The sequence below is a fragment of the Poecilia reticulata genome, chromosome 17 (assembly GCF_904066995.2).
Source record: "Poecilia reticulata chromosome 17, P_reticulata-male-v2, whole genome shotgun sequence".
NCBI lineage: Eukaryota > Metazoa > Chordata > Actinopteri > Cyprinodontiformes > Poeciliidae > Poecilia > Poecilia reticulata.
The window spans coordinates 21,493,383-21,509,934 of NC_088846.1; positions in this window are offsets into that span (position 1 = coordinate 21,493,383).

Here is a 16,552-nt window from a genome sequence, read left to right on the forward strand (position 1 = left end):
TTCAGTTCAGGTTAATGGTTTCTTTCAGCGAAAAACAGACACAAAGAAAGAGAGGCTTAGACAAAAGCAATCTACTTTGACAGAAACATTTCCACAAAGAAAAACAACCTGGATGAAAAGGAAAAAGTTCCTATTCATGTCAACGGGGATTTATTTGCTGCATTTTAAGAAAGACGAGCAAGTCTTCTCCCACGAAGGCACCTGTTAAAAGAATCTCAGCTCACCTGGACAGAAAAAAAAAAAAAAGCACGGAGTTGGCCCAAACTGCTCCCTCTGGATCTTCTGCCTGGTTGTGCATGTTCTTAGCTTCTCCTCAAGTTGCTCGCTGTGAGGCGAGCATGAGCGTAAGTGAGGAAGGGAGGATGTGTGAAAACAGAGACGGCACCACATAAAGAGGAGGAGGAGGAAGAGGCAGAGAGGAGGAGGAGGAGGAGGGAGAGAGGAGGAGGAAGAGGCTGATGATGATGGGACAGGTGTGGAATTTACACACCCTGCTGGTAGCCAGAACTATTGGCATATTTGCTTCATGGTGATGAGTCACCCTTGTTATTGTTGGAAGTGGGAGAAAATGAGAGTTTCTGAGTGAGAGAGAAGGATCCTAATGGAAAGTAAATACCTATAAAAGTTTGGCCACCTCATTTACACCACAGAAATACTAAATCCTACCAAGTATATTTGGTCTAGTTTCTGCTGCGAATATCTTCCCTTGAAATAAGACAAAACCAACCCACAAGTAACTTTTCAGTAAGATGTAGGAGCTTGTTTTAAGTCAGTAATTAATTAGTTAAATGGTTATAGTTCCAGTGGCAGATAAATTCACTTAAAAAATGGGAAATTTTAATGACTGAAATAATCTACGGAGCCCCTTAGGGGACGTGGGGAAAACAGTTTCTTTTGTGTTCCCTCATGTTTTTATATTCTTAACTCTTTGGTGCAAAAACACTGATTGAAATTTGATTTATTCATTGTTTGTTTGTTTATGTCTGTTTGTGTAGAGATGGGACTGCAGATGAAAATGACCCTTTAAACCTTTCAGACTGAGAACACAAAAAAGACAATCAAAACTGTCAGATGGCTTTTATTACCTAGCAAACATAAATCAGAAGTAGTCCAAATAGTTTGGATGGATTTTTCCTTTTGTTCCTTCTTACATAAAGTTTCCTTTTACATCTGGAAAGAGATTTAAAGGCCATATTTTGACTGTTTTGCTTTTGAATTGAGCACATTGTGGTGCATTTCTATCCTAAAGAAAAAGATATAAACCTTCAGATGTTTCACAGACGAGTTATTAACATACATGGACAAACCTTACATTATAGCTGAAAGTATGGTGGCCACCATAATAAAGACTTTCAGTATTGAGTTATGCTGCATGAACTGATCATAACATTATTGCGAGAACACAAGAGAGAAAACCCCTCCACAGTAATCTCCGTAGTAATCTTCCAGTGGAAATAGTATCTTTTTATTTACTCACAATAACCTCCATTATCTTGCGAAAAAGTTACTTATACGTCAATTTCACGTGTGCTAAAATATTTGCACTAGAAACTAGACAATATTTTTTAGGCCAGCTACGTTAGACATTTATTCTTATATTTAAAGTAAAGTAAAGCAGGATTTTTAGCTTAGAAAGGGAAGCACATTTACTGTGGGAAAAAAAAAAGTTTTCAATCCTGCATAGATTATGCTGAAAATCCTGCCCCAATCTCAGGGAATACAGAGATAATCTCTCTTGTTCTCCTAACCTCAGCTCACCCTACAGTTCTCTGCAGGGCTGAAAGTCATCGTAGTGCAAAGTCGATCTAGATTCAGTAGATTGTTTAAAATGTGTTTGTATTTCTCTGACAGTTTTCAAGCCCAAAGCATCACAGATTCTCCACCGTACTTACCAGTCGGCATACATTTTTTTTTGTTGTTGTTTTGTTTTGTTTTCTTAATCAATCTCATCTGTAGTGTTTGTTTTCAGGATCAGAAGCATTACAGAAGGTTGACTTTCTTAATCATTTCTTTATTGATTTGGCAAAATGTTTTTGATCATTATCCAGCAGAAATATTGAATCCATTTTCAGTCGTCTGTAATTCTTACACTAAGTCAGGATTCATATATATCTTTACTTTTTGCTTCTTCCCCTTCTTTCAGGCCTGACTTTACAGTGTCGTATGCTTAACAAGTTAAGACTGAAATAGCAAGAGAATCCCGTTTCTTCAACAACAGGAAACTATTGTGTCCAACTGGTTTATAAAAGACTCCCTTGGAGGGAATGAAAATAATACTGAATAATTGACTGACATGATGCTGGTTTGGGAGGAGCAATAACTAACTTTGTTGTGTAATATGGAAACCGTCTTTAAAACATCTAACGAAAGACAAGACTGCAGAGCATGAAAGGTTTGGCATCCATTTGAAACAATACCTTCTTCCACTTGTGTGGTGCATTTTTTCCATGTCCACCTATAAACTCTGCTTGTTTGAACAAAGCCGTGTTGCTGGTAGGCGCCCCGTCTCTGACACATGCGAGCCCTCATGTCAGTCACCGTTCCCTCCATGTGCTTTCTGCCCATCAGCATGTCTGTTTTTGTTTGAGCAGCAACCTGATACACACAGCCTCGCTACGCGGTTGCTGCGTGTCACCATCCCTTTGCAGGAAAACGGGAGGTTGTCTGCTGTTTTTTTCTCTCTCTCTCTCTCTTTTTTTTTTTTTTTTTTAAACTCATAGCCTTTTAAAAGCACTCTGCACAGCTCCACTTTGGCCTTTAATGCACCCGGTCCATTTAGCACGGTGGAGCTGTGAAACCCAAGATTACAGGCTGGGTCGACAACAATTTCACCTTCTGATTGAGCCAATATCCACCATACGTCTAGAAGGGTGTACATCTGCAGGTTTTGCTTTTTTATAACCCATTCAGGTTTCTCTTTTGTAAAGCTCGTCGTTTGAACCTTTAACCTCTTGACAAGCTCGGCACTACACAAGAGAAAAAAGCACATCTTTGTGTGCGTGTCAACGACCCGATCAGTCACATTTCTTGTGGGTCGTTGTTGTGGAACGAGAGTTGCCTCCGAGCACAAAGAGGTGAGGCGGCTCCCGCGTGAAACCAGATCTAGTTTGCAGTGATGGACGGCGCATGGCGAGGAGCGCTGGATGCATTAGGCCTGGCTAATGGGCTAGCTGGCTCTGAGGAGCCTGACTGTCCATTATGTGCAGCCGCGGCTCAAGGAGTTTAAAGGTAAACAGCTTTCTGACCGCTTTGAAGTCCAACAAGAGTTCATCTCATTATCTAAAATTGGATAATGTCTACTGGACATGCAGACCAGTTCCTGGCATTTACAGAATGTCAGAGAAGCTTTAAAACAACTAATGATGCAGAAAATGATGATATTTTTCAGCAGCATTTTAATAGCCTGCTGGAGAAAAAGAAACACATTTTAAAGGGCCGGTGTTGGGATTTTCCAGATGCATGGTGTCATTTTATGGCACAATTATGTTATCGAAAGTTGTCATGAAAATGCTGTAAAAATCAAACGTGACTTAAAAGAAATTTTACTTTGCAGTTTGATGCCTTGAAATTGGGCCTCTGTCTCTTTAAAAACCTTATGCTCTTTCTGAATCTCCACCTGCGGCACGTCGTCACAACAATGACGTTTCCAGCCGTTTCTAGGAGCGTACACTGAGAAGTAACTCAAATGGTAAACTCATTAGACTCGCAGCTCCAGCAGGCGTTTGCTAATTGCTGCTGCCGCTAGTCTGAAGGAGCTGAGTTTGGGAATCACAGTGAAGGGGCAAAAGCTTGGCTTGGAAAGTACAGCAGAGGAGATTTGTGGGAACAAGTGTTTAAGCACCCCTGAATGGTTGCCATGGAGATTAAAGGATTTCTCAAACATGCATGAAAGAATCAAAACAACACTCCAGGAATGTTTTTGATGAGCAAATAACTTTATAACATGATGTAAAGCTAAAAAAGGTCAAATTTACATTATAAATACTTTAAGTTATACTGAGCGTCCTTCATGAAGTTCACGTTTTTCCAATATGATCAAATGTTTGTGCCATGCTGTTGAAAACAAATAAAACAGAAAAAGCAGAAAAAGTCAACGTCTCTACATCATTCAGTCCAATTATTTCAAATATTTAAAGAGCTGTAGTAAAATGTTCAAAGTTTCTCAAATTTTCTGGAGCGCTAGGTTGAAACGCATCCAAGGTAAACATCAGCAAACTGTCTCTGCACACCAAAAGAATACCTATTGTTACACAAAAGATTTAAAATGCAACACCTGTGTTTGTTTTTCTGCTTTTCCAAATTGCAACAACATAATTGCCGTCCTCCTATATGTTTAGAGTTGGACTAAAGTTGTAGTTACTTCTGCAAAAAAAAGGGCTGGAAACCATTTTGTTTGCATGACTCTCTGCAGAGAATTGTATTTACGGTGACTAAATTCACCACTGTCAGTCAAACAGGTGAAAAGAAATCCTTTACAAAATCACTCATTCTGAAAAGAAAACAAAAGCTCAAGCAAAAGAGGTCACTTTAGCTATTTTGATCCTCTGGCATCAGGCTGCACAGAGCTGTTTAAGGCTGCTTGTTTGTGTTTTTCTTATCAAACACATTTAAATCCAAAATGGCCTTATCTCTACTGGCAGCTTAAACCCACATATAATTTTTTTATTTTTTTATTTCACCATGGAAGTAATTATTAACAGTCACCATGTTGACTAAGCAGCTCAAAACATGTGAGAATCTTTTGCCGTATGAAACAAAATAAGGCAATTGAGAACAAACTAAAGCCAAAGTGAATGAGTGAGTGCAGTAGCATGTGAAATACTCCCATTAAACAAATTATGTATACAAAAAGGCAACTATAGATTAATTTAAATCTCCTTAAGGAAAAGCATGTTTTCAGCTGCTTATTAAATGTGTCAAGATGGAAAGATAATTGGAAGATTTTCTTCTTTTGGGGAACAGAGAGAGTGTAAACTTTACGTTTTAAGCCGTTTCCCATTTAAGAAGGAAGTTTTGATATTTTTAATTTATTATTTGTCAAGTATTTCTAAACATTTACATGCCTAGAATAATTTGGTTAATTTAGGTAAATACCATATATTTCTTTGCACGTAGCATAAGATAGAAATCAATCCGTTTCTCTTTGCACCAAGAGCTTTTACCATTTTTAACCTTCATGTGTCCTCATTCCAGAAAATATATGCTTCATTTTCCACCCCCTGTAAATATGTGAGGCAGTGACTATTTCTGAGTTCGGAGGGTTTGTCAAATGTGTCAACATGTTCCTTTTCAATAATGAAACTGGTTAAGAAAAACAGATTTAAAGTACATTTCTGTACCTGTCAGTAAGCAAAATATATGGTGAAATAAGCTGGAGTCTGGATGTGCTGCGGGACTTTGGAGGATGGACCGTAGGGGGCGCTGTTGCATTAATCACATCTGGAGGTGTGATAAATGCTTCAACAAGAGGCTCTCATGCTGAGCAGGAGAGTTTAAATAAAGAAGAAAGCATCCACTAATTTTAGTCTGCAAATTTACTGTATGATTTAAGACATTTTTAAAGCAAAATTCAAGAGAAGGTCAGATTTGTCGCTGTCCTGGACTTTAATGCAGTTATTATTCCCTGAAAAGAAGATCGTCCAGGATCATGAGTGCCCCCTGCTGGCCGTGTCTTTCAGCAGCACTTAAACCACTTTCATGCCTGCTTGGAGGGCTAAAAAATTGATTAAAGAAACGGAATAATTTAACAAAGTTGTTCAACCAAGATCCATTGCTTTGTGAAGACACCTGGAGAAAACTGATTTGACCCTGTGAGTGGTTAGCTGGAGTCGGTTCTGTTTGCCGAGCTGTCAAGTCCGCCTGAAAGCTACAGTTTGTGGCGTCACACAGGAAATGCAGGGAAGCTAATTATAGTCAGTAAATTGAGCATATGAATAAACATAAGTCTTACTCTGAACCAGCAAACGGTTCTGACGAGTAATAACTAAACTTCCTGTTACAAAAAAAGGATATGCGTCATATTTTCATATATCGTCCAGCTAGTTACAGTTAAAGTGATTAAAAATATTTAGTTTTGAAAACATATTTTGGAAAAACTCCCCACTAAAAACTTTGCAATTAAAAAAAAAAAAAGTCTATTGTGTGCAAATGCTTTTTAGTTCAATCAAATAAATAATTAGCCACGCATCCCTGCAGCTCGAACAGGATTCCAACAGAGCAAAGAAATATTAAAGGCGTTCTTGTCAACAAAGCATCAAATGGTCTTTGTGTGAATTATTAAACAGCAGCTGTTTTGTGTTTCCTCTAATGTGCTTCTTCTCTTCAACAGCAGGTGAGCTTTCTGTTTTATTCTGTACAAATTCATTAATTTTATGTGAATGAGGCTTCATGTTTATTTCCTACAAGTTAAGGAGGAATAAAAATGAAATGCATGATACAATTCACACTCGCTGTGGGGGAAAAAATGACAAGATTTTAATTTGTAAAGCCAAAAATTACTATTAGGAAATAAACCTTTGATCTTTTATGCAGTTGCACAATTAGGAAAAATCTCATCCACGGATGAAAATACTGATTTCTTTTAGCAATCCCATTTCTCCAGCTCCCATCAGCCTGACTTTAATTGGATCTGAGCTCCAGACATGGCCTATTAAAATGTGTTTGTTATTCTTCTCCTGATGAAGGACTTGACATTTTTTTATGGGACCGAACAGAAAACACCAATCAGGAAATTTTGCAATAAATTCAAGCAGATGTTTTGAAAAGAAACTAAAAGTGGAAGTGCCAAAATGTCTGAACTGAAACCCCTGAGAGAAGTTTTACAGTAAGTATAAAAACTAGTGCACAAGTAAAACTCCAGATTTTTAAAAGTATTTTGGATTTATTCTCAAAAACTGACAGGATGTCAACCGGTTTGGGTCACATGCACCACTTTATCATGAAATTTCTTCAGCACAGATCTTGTTCAGAAGTTAAATGCAATTCACATATTTCTTGGCTTCTCTAACTTGTTAATTGCTAATTAGTTAGCATGTTAGTCTGTAGGGAACAAAATCCAAAATGGGCTTGAAAAAAATGATCCAATGTCCAAATTCTCCATGAACCTTTAAACTTTAAACCATCGTCACCTTTGTATTAAATGGAGAAGTCAATTATTGTTTAAACTGGAAATAAATGTAGGAGGTAGAGAACCACAAATAATCCTCCTGTATGAAACGTGTGGAGAACAAGCAGAATAACCGTTTAATTAAAAAGAGATTTTAACGTTAAAACTTTGTATGTAGACACAGTTTTGCTCAGCTTTTCGTCACCTTCAGTTTTAGGGAGTTTCCCTGATCAAAATGCTTTAAATGTTCAGTTTTCTTAATGCGCTTCACATAGCGCTCTACAAATGCATTTGTAGAGCGCCGCCTTTTGCTACCACCACTGTTCCCATAACCTGGTGTAACAGTTCTAATAGAATAGTTGAGCTGCGGTAAGAAACGTAAAAACAGAAAGATAGGAGAACGTACAGTCAGAAAATATTTGCACAAAACACAAAAAATAACACTGCAGCTGAGTAAGGCAGTTAAAAAATGATTCAACCTGCATGTATATTTGTGCGAGAAATAAAAAAAAAAAACTGCAAAAAACACCAGGTATGTGCAGCTGAAATAAAAATAATAAAAAATAAAAATGTGAACAATTTTTTGAGTTTTGTTTAAAGCTTAGATAATTATAAGATATGACAGCTGCTGGGAGGAAGGACCTGCAATAACGCTCCTTTGTGCAGCTAGGATGCAGCAGTCTGTCACTGAAGGAGCTCTCCAGTTCATCGCTTCATTTTTTCCAGAGTTTTCCACCTTCCATCACCTGCAGTGGGTTGAGTTGGCATCCCAACGCTTCCTGACGAGCATAAAAGCGACGAATCCACAAATCAAAACAGGACTGATACTGACAGGCCGCCATAAACAAAACCTGCAACTAGATACTTCTCCAACATTTTGCTGGTTTACGATTGGATCTAGATTAATTAAATGCGACTGGGTGTAATTTCCAAGGCTTGTTTTTGGCACCACTGACAGGCTACACATATAAATGTTGAGCCTGGAAGTTGTCGAGTGTGGCGGCGGTGGCAACAACTCGTGGTTGCTTCGTAGGAAGCTGGAATGCGGCCAAAAGGAGAGGGCAGTTCAAGGCCGCTTGCAGCTCCAGATTGTGACGCACAAAAGCAAAATCTTGTGAAAGGCGAACGACGCACCCATCATTCCTGTCTCTCGAAATCAACTCGTCACACTGGATTCAGAGAGTTTACAAGAAGGTTTTCTGAATTTGACAACAAAATAAGCCAACGCTACGGTCCACAATTGAGCAAAGAAAGCTTTCATAACTTTTTTGTTTTATGCCAAAGATCAAATATTAAAATTTTGACTAATCAACTGTGTTGCTATTACAAAGAGATGCAAAAGTTATAACTGATAGCAGAGACCTGTGCTGCTATTCTGTGGTGTGCAACACTGTAATGTAATGCTGATTGATGTTAAATTGAATGACTATAAACATTTAAAGGACAGATTAAACAATGTAAGTTCCTGGTTGTGAATCAAATATATTACACTGCAGATAGTTATGTATTTAACCTACTATTATTCTGCCACAGTGTTTCCTATGTCTCTTTGTTTTGATTTAATCAATCAAGTTTATTTGTGTAGCTCATAAAATGCATAATAAACACAATACAGTGAAAACAATTAACAGACATTACATTTCATCAAGTACCATCATCAAATTCATTATTACACATCAAATGTTTCATTTATTATGAATGAAAAGCAGCTCTAAACAGCTGGGTTTTCAGCCTAGATTTAAAGGAACGCAGCGTTTTGGATGTTTTGCAGTTTTCTGGAAGTTTGTTCCAGACTTGAGGTACATAGAAGCTGAATGCTGCTTCTCTACGTCTGGTTCTGGTGATGCAGAGCAGAACCAGAAACAGAAGTTCTGAGAGGTCTGGAAGATCGGTACAACAGCAGCAGATTTTTAATGCATTTAAGCCGCTCAGTAATTTATAAATCAATACCAGTATTTTAAAACCTTCGCTGTCAGTGTCAGCTGATGTGCTACGTCTTCCTGGTTTTAGTCAGAACCTGAGCAGCAGCAGTTCTGGATCAGCAGCAGCTGGACGACCGATTTGTTAGGCAGACCTGAGAAGACAATGTTGCAGTAATCAATGCGACTAAAGGACAAGTTTCTCTAGATCTCATTGGGACATTAGTGCTGTAATCCTAGAAATATTCTTCATATGATAGAAGGCCGAGTTTGTAACTGTCTTTATGTGTCAAGTCTGAGTCCATCACTACACCCAGCCTTCGGACCTAATCTCTAGTTTCTAGTTGAATTAAATGAAGCTGTGTGTTAACTCCGGATCGTTCCTCTTTACGTCCAAAGACATTAATGTCATTTCTAAAAACAGTTTCAGTGATTAAAATCATCTGATGTTTGAACATCTAACTGTGGATAAGTTAAATAAATATTACTGAATTTATGGTTCTTTAAAATATTCAGGAACTGTGCCAACATTATTTAGAGGAACTGCAATGAGCGCAGATGAATGGATAAAGTCTGAACTTGAAAGATTTTCCATGTGATCTTTCCTGACAGTGATTTACAGGAGTGAAGAGCCTCGGCTCCCACAGACAATGCTGTTTAAGAGCTGCGGTACTAAATAGGACACTGCCACTTAAGAAAATAAGAGAGGTTGCGTAGTCGGAGCCAAGACTGGATGTTGCGTCAGCAGCGTGTTAAGCCACACTGTTCCTGGAGTTGGTTCAGCCGAGGTCTTGCAGCACTGCCCATCTTTCTTTAATGGTTGTTTACGAAGCATAAACGACTCCTCAACACCTCCATAAGCAACGCTTACTCTGTGGCAGGATGAGGACGTAATTGAAAACTTTCTCCAAATGAGGTCACTGGCCTTTTTCATCACGCTCTATCCATGTTGGCATGCTTCGACTCAGATTAGGTGTGAACCGAGTGATTGCTTCACCATCTTTGAGTTCTTCGTCTCCAGCAGCAGGAGCAGCGATGACGTTTCTACTTCCTGTTCTTTCTCTTTAACGCCACAATAGACGACACTGAGATGTACTTTCGGTCATGTTTGACAACATTAAATGCGTTTACAAATGAGCAACTTTAAGCACTTTCTGTACGTTTGTTTTTGCAGAAAATGAAGGCAGATTAAATGTTGTAATCTTTACATGCTGCTATATATTCTGAGCTACAAATACTTGAATTGAAATCAACTTAAAATACAAAATTTTAAAAGCAGAGTTTTTTTTTCTTAGCAAAAAGCCGAACGTAAACTTACAAAATAAGTAATAACAAAAAAAGTGTTTCATACAGGAGCAACTATTCATGCAGAAAAGCTTACAGTATTTATTAATAATCAGAAACACAATAAATCAGAATTTATTAAATAAAGCATTTGAATCACCAAATGAAGCTTGATTAGATGTTCAAATTTCATAAACCTTCTTGGAAATCGATGTTATGAAGCTTTTTAATAAATGTTTTTAAGTAGCAACATAACTCAACCTAAACAAAGCAGATTTCAAATAATAATAAAATTTGCCTAAAATTACATCCACGACCATCAGGAATCTTCAAGTGCATTCGGTCTCACAAATAAGTTAATAAAGATGAGAAAATTAAAGTTTTTCCACAAATCCGAGTTGCTCAGAACTAATTGAATACACTTTGGTGAAGAAACCATAAATACATGTTTATTTTAGAGGGCGAAATCATAGAGAAAGGTGGAATCTGTGAAACTTTATTCAACAAAAGCCTCAGATTGGAGCGCTGACCTGCGGCGGTTTTAACTAAAAACAAGGTCCTGTCTTTTGTTGACTTCCTAAAGTCGGAGCAGAGCTGATAACAGCTGCCCGTCTCTCCTTCAAATCAAAAACCAGGTGAGCTTCAACGCTTTTACTTCATCCTCTTCCCGTCCCAAGTAAAGCTCTCAGTGGAAAAACAGCATCACCATTATAACCTGGCGAAATGAATCATTTCCCTTCTGTTTCCTCACCATCGGCCTTGGCAACCGCTTCCTGAGAGGCAACGTATGGGTCCCCGTTATTATTCTGCCCATTAGTGCCTTTTGCAGTTGTCATTTGGATTTCAGACCCATTCTTAACAGCTATCTCCCATGTGGTGTCCTTGATGCTTGGCACGTAAAGAGGAATTAGCCACAGCACCCTGAGGTCTCTTTATGGTCTTTAAATGCAGCGTATTGTGAAATAGGCCACTTGTAATAATAACTAACCATGTGAACCCATCTAAAGGTCTTAAAGCTATAAAATTAATTTAATCCAAATGAGAGGGATGAAAATGCTCCTCTTTTCCAACCTTGCACAAAGTGAAATCAGTTTGATACTGTGTTCTTTTCCGGAATAGCATGATGCAGCGTTTTTCTGGCTCCATGATGCAACTGGGTTTCCTGGCTTAGAAATGGGAATTGTTTTATAATCGGCTTTGGAACAACGTAACCATTGTGTGTCTCCTCAAACAGGACATGCACGAACACACAGAAATAATGCACCACCTCAGTGTGAGTTAAAACCTGCATGGGGGAATATTTTTAAAAAATTGAGCTCTCATTCGCTAAAACCAAGCAGGTCTTCTTTCTTTCTTGCCTAAATTAGTTTAATCCTTTTTTAAAGGATGGCGGTCATTTAGCCACCTTCAAAAAGCCGCTTCAGGGAAATCAGCTTGATTAAGCCGAACTGGTTCTCGTTCGTTTTAATGCATTTTACCTCCTCGGATTCCCTGGCTTTCACAGTTTCTCATCTCTAGATTTCTTTTTATTCTTTCCGTTTCATTTCTACGCTTGTTTCTGAGGAAATGTGGCGCTCAGCAGGAGATTGACTGAGAGTGAAATTAGATTGACCTCATCTGACGCAGAGGATGTTCATCTTCATTAAAACTCTCGGTGGGCTCGCTCCGTCTTTGTACTTGACATAACATGAAAACAGGTACGATACATTCGACGTTATTAATCTTTATTAAGAGTAGAGGAGTTTTAAACGAGGTCTGCAGAAAAGATGCACTTCAATTTTCTACGTTAATTGCATCTTAAAGTGTTACAGTGTTAACTTTTACCTGCAAATAAAGAGAGAACTAAAGAAAGCTTTTACCATGAAACAACGTTAGAGTTAATCAAAGATGAAAAGTCCCTTTTATTCTTATTATTGTGCTTTTCATGCCCTCGTATTCAATAAAAAATAAATATTCATCTTTTCAGCTTATTTTGGCTTTTGTTTTAAAAAAATTGTTATAACATTAGGTATATTTAAGTATTTTAATAATTTTTATCTCAATCCAGACACAATTGGTTTTATTTATTTTTTTACAGAATAGGATAAGAAGATGTCCTAGACTTAATAAGAAAATTAATTTTGGACTTATTTTTTTTTAGAAAAAAAAAAAGAAAATTTGGTTTAGTCATTTTAGAAATTAAAATACATGTTTTCATATAATATATTCATCTCTTTTTTATTTTTATAATAATAATACTTACTATAATATTATAGCACAATAACAATAATAATAATAATATAATAATATTGCATAATAATAATAATTGATATTATTCGTATTATCTCAGTTTAATTTAGTCTGTTTATTTATCACTAAACCACAATAAAACGATCCGATTTCGGAAATAAGGAGAGGGAAAACTGAACTAAAAGTTAGATCTTAAGAACCAGAATTGCTTGACCCTAAAGAAAAGCACTTTGCTTACAAAAGGGTAAAATAACTGATAGTGTGTTCAATTTGATTTGGTAAAAAATCTTTTTACTGACACAGAATCATCTCAAATGTAAAACAGTTTCAAACAGTCTTAGTTTTCTGTGATCAAACGCCAACTGAGCACCAAGAGGAGAAGTGTTTAGAAAGCCAAGGCGCTGACCTAGTTTATTTTCTGGATCTCACAGTCTGAAACCATTTTCCATGAAATCACCTGAGAGAGAAAATGTCATAAAGATATCAGTTTATCTTCTGTGTTTTGCCTTTATTTTATAGGTGATGTGAGGATGAACAGAAAAAGGCAAAGTAAACATGTACATGTTTAAAGAGCTGGCGAGGTGCATTTAAGAACATAAAAAGTTAAGGAACAAGCAACTAAACTTATAAGTTTGATGATATTTACGTTAAAAACATGTAATAAATTGGCATTTAGACAGACAATGGAGAGCAATTTCTGAATTAGGCTAAATTTGACATTGAAGAATTATTTTAGCCTCAAAGTGAAACTTTAAACATTTAAATCGGCAGTATGTAACTTTTACAATTTTTTTTTTTACATATTTGTGACAGTTTGATATGAGACAGATAATCTGTGAAAAGATAGTCTCCTCCAGCTGCTCAGAATGCTACAATAGTCTCAAGAACTTCACCATTCCCGGTCAAAAACAACCAATCAGAACCAGGAGGAGGGTCTTAGCGTTGGCAATCAAGCTCATGTTTGTGCAGCTAACAGTGCTAATGGTGGAGAAACAACTTATCGATACTGGAAAACAGTTTATCCGCCTTCAATCAGTCGCCTGAGCATTCATGGCAGGCTCTGCAGTGCATACACAAGGATGATTGACAGCGCCAAGACCCTCCTACTGGCTCTGATTGGTTGATTCTGACCTGAAGAAACGTATTTCAGCAGATTGTAGTATCTTATGCTATAGATACGGTTTGTGACAGTTTAAACAAATATATATTTTAAAAAATGTTTACATTCAGTCAATACGTTTTCAGTTTAAATAAAGGACTTAAAACATCACCTATCAAGATTTTTTGGTTTTCTGGCTCAGATTTGTAATAATACAAGGTAGAAAGTAGGAACCTCTGCTAATAAAACATTCGTTATTATTATAATAATAAAGGTGTAACAGTTTGAGGAACTTTGCATGTTGTTTTAATGTTGATGTTAAAATGTGTTTGCCTCAGCAGGAGGGTAAACGTGCCACGCTGCCTCACTGGTGTCTATTAATGCTTTGTGCTCTCATTTAGACGCATCCATATGTGCCAGTTGGGTCATCTTGACCATGTTCAGGTTAAAAGGCTTCACAGTGGTGGTGGTGGTGGAGTGGTACAGTGTGGCTCCTATTTTCTTTGCTGCAGTTGCCCTCCAGTCGTGCAGCGAAGCGCAGGTTGGCAGGGCGACAAAACACTCTGGTGTTATAGCTGCAAAGGCTGTGAACTTCTCTTTAGATACCTGCAGACAGCTACACGTAGCTGTTTTTTTTTTTTTTGTATTGCGTACAAAGAAATAGTCATGCCAGAAGAATCTTTCCTAAGAACCACTGAGATCAAGTTGGCACACAGAAATCTTGCTTCATCTGCTCTTATCAGCTTACCCGTGTCTGTATTTCTGTCTGGGCCGAAGGAATTCAGATTGGCTGGATATAGTTTCTGTGTAGAGCTTTTATGCATGACAGGGAATTAACCTAAAGCGGCAGATTTTGTATTTTTAGACATTTAGCTTTGCATTGTTATCTTAATTTTCACATTTAAAAGAAGAATGCACATGTGATGCCGACATAAGGTATGAGAATATCTCTAACTTTGGAAAGGCAAGGCTGGTATTTTCACTGTACTGGAGGCAACATAAGCCATCCTATAATCTGGATATAAAACCAATAATTCAACTCCAGCTTTACTTAAATCATTCCCATATAGTTTTGAAAGACACGCTGTGAGTTGTTGCTTGAAAATATTACCATTCTAACATTTGGTGTGGAGAGAAACTCAAAATGTTCTGAATAACAGGGAGGCATTATTGCAAAGCAGTTTAAATGCCTTCTGGCATGAAAGGAGTTCAGTCAGGAGATCCAAGATTGACAGTAAAATGTGGTGAGAGTTGGCTCTTGGATAAAAGTAAAAAGCTTCACATTACTTTGTTACTGGGTTCCCTAGTGACTTTTTCATTTCTGACATATTCTTAAGTATAAAAATATGTTTTATTTTAAGTGAAAGAATGAAGCTTTGTCGTAGTCATAATCAGAATCAGCTTTATTGGTTACAGAAACAAAGAATTTGACTTTGGTTCCACTTTGCTCTCCATGTATTGGCATTTTAAATATGAATAAATTTGGTGGAAAGTAGTAAGGATTTTAGATTTTTTTTAGAGACCAAACTGTAATTTAGTAATTGAATACACTACACCACAGGTGCCAAACCAAATCCGGCCCACTGTAGCTTCTTATGTGGCCCTCTAAGTGATCTTAAATATAATGTTATCAATCAAATTAATTATGTTTTTGTCAGTTTACTGCCAAATTATGTCAGTCTTTCCAGTTTCTTTTTAATTATTGTGGAAATTCAAGCAAAATCAACAAATCCCTGCACTTTTTTGTGCTAATGTTTAATTGGGAGTTTATTGCAAATTTTTCTCAAAAATTGTCAACAACTTTCTTACTTGTACTAAACAGCTGCCTTAGCTTTAATTGGTGTCAGGTTGTAGTCCATGATCTGTACAGCACGTAATAAAAAGTTCTCCAATTTATCTAAAACTAATCCATAATCTTTAGTGTCAAATGCTTTTTTGAAGTCTACAAACACTCCCACAGCATATATTTTTTTATCAATTGTATTTATATCTTCTACTAGTTGAATTATGGTCATTGAAGCTGACCTCTTGGCTCTAAATCCATATTGACGATCAGATAACATTTTCCTCATGAAATTATCAAATGATTACAAAAACAATTTTTCAAAAATTTACGGAGAGAAATTGAGGGTGTTGCTGCACTTCATGTTTGTGCCACAATATTCGGGAATAGCACTGGGTGCAAGCAAAAATTGTTCAGAAACTCTACAAAACCGTTGTAGAGTTGCAGTTAATAGAAATAATTTAAAGGAAGAGTCACAAATCACATGGAGACGACATGATTTTGATCCAGGAACGGATCATCGACAGATGAACAGACTGGAACAGAAGACGTACAGGTCCGTTCTGGGCTGACAGTTAGAAGCCGAGGATTTGTTTACCTCATGCAGTGAGAAAACCAAACGGCGTCCGCCTGCGGGAATCCGCCCTTCTAAATGCTCCTGATTGCTGCTGATGAGCTTCAGCTGGGACCGCACCTTGCAGTCACACCCTGAAGGGGAAGAAAGTAGGAGAGAAAACACCAACTAGTCTGCACACAACCGCGGCTATACCTTATCCCGACATGCTAAGGCCTGCTAGCTTTGAGTTAGCTTAGCTTCCGCGCTACTGTGGCTACTCTTGGATGAATTATGTTTTACAAATTATTTTAGAAGCCATTTTATTCAATATATGAAATGTTTTGCATTGTTAAAAATGGATAGTGAACACATTCAAATACAGAAAGTCATACTGGCTTTCGTTTACATTAACCATATAATGCGCAATTTAAGATTTTGAAAATAAATTTGCTTAATCAAAACAGCAATTTTGAAATAAACTCTTTTTTGATAAAAAAAAAAGTTGTCACCAAGATGAAGCGGGGTTTTTTTGTCTTATTAAAATAGATTTATTTTACAAAACTGCAATAGAAAAACT